We start from the raw sequence: 7,815 nt of genomic DNA, 5'->3' as shown, positions 1-7,815 counted from the left end.
CCTCTTACTCTGTTCCTCCCCTTCTCTAACTCTTACACTACTCAGAAAGTGCTCATTACCTATGTGGCAGTGTGATTCAGTATTGTAACCCTCATTTACATAGGATTGCCTAGTAATGCTTAGTTACATGTCTTACAGAGCTTCCCCTTGACAACCACTAAGCGGAGGCCATATTGTTGTTGGTCTGCAAGGGCCCCCATCGACATTTGATGTAATACATAAAGCCCACAATTGTGGGTTTATAAGCTCGGTTTTCAGTTTTAGGTAGCGCACCCGTTTGCTTGGTGTGCTGCAGTTAAACACATAAATCCCGTGGAAAAAAAGTTATATAACTTATTTTTGCAACACTTTTTCCTGCCAATGGCCACATATTTGGCCATTGGCACGCTTAATTAAACATATGCACCCTTTATTTGGAGCTGACATAGCTCCGTTTTTAATTGCAGAAATGTACTCAGTTGTCAGCTGAGTACATTTCTGCAGCTAACACGTCCGTTACATGGACTGGTTTCTGCTTCGTGGATCGCTCAAATACCTCATTTGCATATCTTTGAGATGCAAATGAGGTATTGAGCATTTCCACGCCCAGTCCGTGTAAGAGACGTGTTAGCTGTCTCTTACACGGAGATTTGGGCTGTTCCTGAATCAGGAGGCTTACACGGAGGCTTACACTACTCTTGAACTCCGTGTAAGCCTTCCTGAATCTGGCCCATTATCTATTCAGTGAGCACTTTGATTTCTTAAAGGATATATTGTACAAACCCAGTGAAGGTCTTACAGCTTTATTTAAGTTTGGGGTCTTAGCCATGGTAGTAAAATGTGGGTAAGAAACCAATCCAGCAGGACCAGTCTCTCTGTAACAACATAGTGATTGTGAAATGATGATTCATATTGCTATGATATTGCCCCAAGCTCAAGGTAACAATTTTTGCATTTAACCAAAACAGGATCAACACACCAAATCAAAGACAAAGTGTAGCTCCGGTGCAATAAATGTAAAAAATATGTATGTAAAAATATAAAATATATTTAAAAATGTATATATAATATGTATATATGTGTGTGTAAAAACTAGGAAGGGAATAATAAATAAATAAATAATAAATAAGTAAAATGTATTGCATATGTTTGGTATTTAAATCAATCTAATCATTTTTTACATATGTGTTTTCATTGCCTGAATACAATATAATATGGCTTTTTCACATAACACAGGTTATTTGTGAAGCACCTTAGTTTCTTTCATAAAATCTAGTCCTACTAGTACATTTGTACTATTACATATTTTTTCACATCCCTTTAGACACTTGTAACCATACACATGAGTGATCAGCAGATGAAACACAAGTGACTGATTTTACACAAACACACACACACTAATGTTGGAATGTTTCTTTAAAATTTGAAGTATCTTGTTCTTTGGTTTATTGAATAATTGAAAGAACAATGGCCAGCCAATGAAGTTTTATTGTCAAGATATAAAAGGAATGGAAAATGTGCTACTTGTGATTCTGATGAAGTCTCCAGAGGGAGATGAAAGCGCTTAATCCCATTCTTTTTGTTTTTTGATTTCCTAAGTTGTACTATTAAAGTTCTTTATATACTGAATTACACTGGAATGGTTTTATTGGTGAAATGAAAAAGTTCTAAGAGGGAAGACAGCCTTTATTGCACCAGAGCTACACAATTTTTGCATTTACTTGCTGTAATATCCCAAATAAAAAAGGTAGACTTAATTTCCCATGCAGTAATATGAAATATGACATTTTGATTGAAGCAAGCCATGTCCCCACATAGTAAAGAGGATATCTGATTAATGCTACATGGAGAGTGTTACCCCTTAGTCCATGTTTTAATGATGAAGCTTGGTACTTTATATTCATTCATGTTGGAAGTCACTTTTCCACTTAATGACTTGCTTTTGGTTAGACAAGTAAGAAAGTGTAGCTACCCATTAAAGTGGGATCCCTTGGAGACCAGCCTCAACCTTGGAAGAGATTATGTGAGGTTATCAGCTCCCGTCCCAGTCAGGGAACCACACCTCCCACACCATTTGGGGACTAAATGGGCTAAGTTCTGTCTTTTGGTATGCAGTTGTATAACAGATCAAATAGTATTGTTATTTATTTGTAGGTGAATTATCTTTCAATTGGTTGCATCTAACATGAAAAACTACTTCTATGAGAAGTATGCCAGTTTTAATTCGCTGTATTATGGTTATGATGGACACTAATCCAAACCCTCTTGCTGCCATTGTCATGTTATGACATCCAGTCTCTACCACATGTCTATATTGCTCCAAATGACCAAGATGGTCTCTCTTTCACTCTAATCAGCAAGCAGGCATCCATCACACAATGCAATCCCACTCTTCTTCAATGTCTCCTCCAGCACTAATTGATGTCTGTCAGGACTTCATCCCTCTGTACCATGGATTCAGTACATCCTGCTCATTCTTGTTCTCAGCAGTCCTGCAAACAAACTGAGCTGTGCAGCAGCTTAGAAATAAGTCACTTAGTTAATGGAATAAAGAGTCCGGGTGTTTTACTGATGAACCAGTTACTGGCAAGGAGGTTTGTTTTTGTAGGACAAAACTGTGAGAGTGGTATCAAGAATTCTGTGTGTATTTTCATCTCACTTATTCCGTCAAAGGTTGGGTGACCACACTTACACCTACCCCTGCACCAGCACCTGCCCACTGTCTCTGTCCTCATCCTCCTAACAGAGATCACATCTGGGAGCAGCATTGCAAGACTAGCCTGGACTCCAACTTTGTCCACCTCTGTTTCAGCCTCACTGGACGTACTCTTGCTCTTTTGTTGCACTGTCAAGGACCTATGCTGAAATTGAACCCAGTTCATCTGGCTCATAGTGAAAACTTTAGATTTATTCCTCCATGTTATTGGTGCAACTTACAATCAGAGCTATTAACTTCCCTTCCACTCTGATCTTCAGTAACCACCATATCCCCAAACTCCCATCTTGCAGCTGATGCCACTGCCTGGAATTGGCTGAGTACCTCATTTCTTTCTCCCAAAGGATTCTACTTGCCAGTTAACTGGTTTCTGACAGATGGATAGTCTGTATCTCTTTCCTGCAAAACATCTAATAAGCTTTAACATTTTTGCTGTATAAACTAAGCCAATGGTTTAGAGGGATAAACTCTTTGAGAGATATGTTTATAGACAGTTCAATCACAGTGGCAAACATCTCTCACATTATGTGCCTCTGGACATACATTTTTAGCAAAAAATGAACTGTCTCTTGAAGGCAGGGTGTGATATTTAAAATATAGGTTCAGAGACATAATTAAAGCACTCCACATCAGACTTATTTTTTTTCTTACAGTTAACCTTAAGGTCAAATGCTATTTTGTAAAACTTGTCGTTAAGTGGCTGCAGAGAACATAGAGCTTATCCTTGAAGATTTTTAAATGATTCATTTCAGTGCATGTCTTCATAGCATCATCCAGTGAAAGCCTGTATACGTTGGTTTAAGCAATACTGTCCATTTAAACTGGATGCAGCTCTTTCATCTTTTTTGGGAAAACATGCTTTTCAGGGTTTAAAGGTGTTCCAGCAGAGAGGAAAACAAACAAGGCATTATCTCAGTTTGTTTCGTTGTTAAATCTTTTAAGAATGCAAAAATGATTGCAAAGGTAGACATAAAATCTAAATAAATGATTTGGTTGAGATTTACCAAATGAACAAATGTCATCGCTATTAAACAGGCTTCGCAGTTTAAAGGACAACTATACAGAGAAACTGAAAAACAACTCCTTAATCATATATTGATTTTCTTTAGAGTGCTTTGAAGTTGATTATGTGCTTAGTGGGAGTTCAGGGTGCTCATTCCAGTAAATCCCTGCAATAAGTGATCTGGTTTCTGGTATCTACTACCATGAGAAAAATAAAGAGTTAGAAAGTTTTGATGTAACAGACATTTGAACTTTGATTTGTTAAAGTATTTATTCTACTACTTATATTCATAAAATAGGTAGAGGCATGTAAGTAGTTAGTTATTTTAGAATCTGTTCTACCACAAACGTGTGATAGAAGAAGTCATACTGATATGATTTTGTTTTAAAAGACATGGATTTTTCTTCAAATAATATTCTCAAGCTCTCCAAAATATATCATTTTATGTTTCCTTTTCTTTAAGTGTACTGTCAGTACTCTATTAGAAGTGCAGCATGTGGAGAACAGGTTCTCTCTTAGACAGCTGTGGGCAGAACTTTAAAGTGATATGCAGACAAAACAGTACTGTGCAGTGTCACTCTGAACCTCAGATAGTTTTACAGGACTCCACTTATGCCATTAAGATAGGTTCTGGCATTTTGGAAAACTTTAATTCATTTGATGAAACTCTTATTCAACTTTGGAACCATAAAATTGTTCTAGCCAAGTGAATGGACATAATACCCCTTCAGCAATGGAAGTAGCTCCACATGGACATGAGGCAGCTGTCTAGTTTTATTCCTTATAAAGGGATGTCTGTGTTTAAAAATAATAAAAGTAGCAAATTATATTGTATTTCTTCAATCAACTGAAAGTTCTTTCAATATCATAAATCTTTTTTAAAATGCCTCCCACAAGGCTCTTGTAGGGTAGCAGAAAAGAAGCCAGCTGCAAAATTTTGTTTATCACTTTTTTCTTTAGGCTTGCCTTTTTGCCCTCATGATGTTGCCCATCAGTTCTTATATAGTTGATCAGCCTGTTTATTTTCACACAGGTGACAGTCAATCACAAAAGGTTGTCATGTAGCCAACAACTGGGTTTTCCCGTATTACCTGTCCTGTCTCTGCAGCAGCTTTGATTCTCCTTTCCTTGCAACAGCCTTGACAAGCAGATATTCCACAATACCAGCCCTTGGTTACGCACAGTATGCTCTTAATCCTAGCTACTGCACTGAGGCACTGCTTGGGCGGTACTTGTCCTGACCTTGCTTGTTGCTTCTCTTTTGATGTCCGCCCACTCTTTGGTGTCAGAAGTGCTCTGGCATGAGCTTCTTCTCTCTCCCCCAAGACAGGCAAGAAGACAGCAACCACTCATTCTTATCCTTCCCAGACAGCTTTTCTACCACCCAGATTGTCCATCAGTCCTGGTTCTTCTGGGCCTCACTCAGAGCTTTATTCCTTTGGGCCAGATAGCTGATTTTGCTTATATCCTTTAAATGTCTCCTTTCAATCTGTTTTATGCCATTTCCTTACCTCGTTAATGGGAAGCAGTGAAATTATTTGGTTTTGTAAAAACTGTCAAGTTCTTAGTTGTAAATTCTGCTCTGTCACTTGTAATGTTACAAAAGAAAAAAAGAAAACTGTCACTCATTTTTCAAAAAAATCCTCTATAAAGACAACTCTTCAGTGATGTTGGTATTGCTGCAAATAACCTTTAAATCCAAAAAAAAAAAAAAAAACTAATTTGTGTTTAAAACAGACTACCTGTTTGCCCAGGTCACTTGCCTCTGCCAATCTGCTTATTTCATTTCTGCAGCCTGTTGCTCTGCAGATTCCAAAGAAGGAGATATTTTGTTTCCTGAGAATTCCATTTCCTTCTAATGGTCGCTTGTTTGAGACACCATAATATGTATGTCACTCCCACATGTTTCTGAATCCTTTTATCATTTGTTTTATAGTAATTATTCACCACCATTTATGCAAAAAAGTGTCACCATATATGTTCCATGTGCATACTATCACTTGTAAATTGCTATAGCTTGTGTCTGTAGCAGTATAGCTAGAAAGCCACTGCAACACTTGCTAGGGTCAAGTATTATTACAGAAACAGTAGTCTTGAATTACTGCAGGAAACTGAGATCCCTTTACAGCATCCTCAGCTCTTTAATGATGCACTAAGTTGGATTGTTGCTCTCAATACAAGCTACATTTGTTATGTTGCAGACAATCTCACAGATGAAGCTCCAGCCCTAAATCCACCCATGAACATGCAAATATATACTCATATACATATAATGGGAATCTTAATGTGAGAAGCATTCTCAAATGGATCAGATAGGAGTGGTAGTTCCCTGTACAAGGCACCAATTCCTCTGTGTTTGAATACAAGCTAGCTTGCCAGTGATAAACATTATTAGGCTGCTCACTGTTGAAATAACAAATATACTTTGCAGCACTGTACTTTATCAACTTAAGTGCAGTTAACTAATAAAATAACATCTCTATAACAGACAATACATACTATACGTTACAGCTTACAGCTTTCAATGTACAAGGTTTGCTTTTCAATTCAGATACAGATTATCATTTTTTGTTTACCTCAGAACTGTGTTCCTACAAAACTACCAGAACTGACACCATTTAGTCTTACAGTCCTTTTATAGTACTTTATGTACTATTTGGATCCTGTGTATGAAAGCAATCTTTTGGAGTCTGCTTGATGTTATGCAGTTTGCTGATAAGCTGATTTTTGTTCTGTTTCATGGTGAATTATGTGGCAATTTTAAGACTTAGGGAGTCGTCCTTGTCTCCTGTTGTCCTTGCAGCTGTACTAGTCAGGAATTAGGGAATCATCCTTATCTGCAGTTCTTGCAGCTGTACTAGTCATGGAACAAATCATACAGTATGGATGCCAAACATATAACTATTTTATTTTTCCCTATTTTTTCTACATATTTTCATCTAAGAAAAGAAAGTTTTACCCTTTAATATATATTTATATATTTTAACAAACAGAAATGTGTATGCACTATTGTGTTTAAATGTATATATTCTAACAATAATCATTTACTGTCAATCTGTTACCATGAGTAAAGCTCAAGCTTTTTAATGCAAATTCAGTTTTGAGGAATATCAGCCTATTCCTATTCTTTATGGGAAAATGTGTCTTCCTTTTACGGACTATTGACTGAGTGTTGCTAATGTTTCTCTCAGAATATCTGCTTGCATATGTTAAGCTAAGCTGTGCAATGGCAATCTGACATAAAAATGACCACACTGCCATTTTTGTCAACACATACAAGGCTTCATCAATTGAAATTAGATTTACAATTCCTCCATGTAGTCTTTGAACTGTTAACGCCAGTTCTTCTGGTACCATAAAAACAGTCATCACAAACTTTCAAGCCAGCTTTATCATCCACAGTCTAACAATACATCATCATAATTTCTCACCATACAATAGAGCGATAATTCTTCCCTGAATCTGTCAAGGAAAAAAAAAATATCAGTACCAGCAGTTTCAGCAGCAGCAGCAGACGAAAATTCAGAAAAAAGCCTCATGTGACAGATCATCATGATAATATTATCATACGTGGCACATAATTATTTATTGCTCTGTCTTGTGTGTCACTATTTCCTTAGTGAAATTTTTCAAAGCAATTGGCCACTTTGTTAGAGTCATGTGTTTCTAGAATGACACTGTGATGTCTTTAAAGCAAGGATCTTTGAGACAGGCTAAAATGAAATAATATGCTTTAAATGTAGTCATTAGCCGGAAATGTTTGCAACACCTTTCTAGCCACAAACTTATCACAGAGTCCCTGATGGCAAGGACTACAGGAAATGCAGCCTGACTTAGGTCACTGGAATCAGACATAAGTTCTGGCTGATCCCAGAACCCTCACTGCTTATATCTAATAAAAACTCCATCAAAGGTTATGGAATATTAGATAAAAACTGGACCTATGCAAGCACTGCTACACAATGAAGTTTCAGACCTTTCCTTGTATGAACAGGTATGTCTTCACACTACTATTTCAGCAAGCATTCAAATCTTGCACACAGGCACTGTATGTCTGACAATGAAAGTTATATTTACATTTGGCAAAGCCATTTAAAGAGTACCCCAAGTTACACTG

This window comes from Protopterus annectens, chromosome 11.part0 (assembly GCF_019279795.1).
Source record: "Protopterus annectens isolate FY-2018-M chromosome 11.part0, PAN1.0, whole genome shotgun sequence".
In the NCBI taxonomy this organism is placed as follows: Eukaryota; Metazoa; Chordata; order Ceratodontiformes; family Protopteridae; genus Protopterus; species Protopterus annectens.
The sequence above is the reverse complement of the archived record's forward strand: the minus strand, read 5'-3'. Positions refer to the sequence as shown.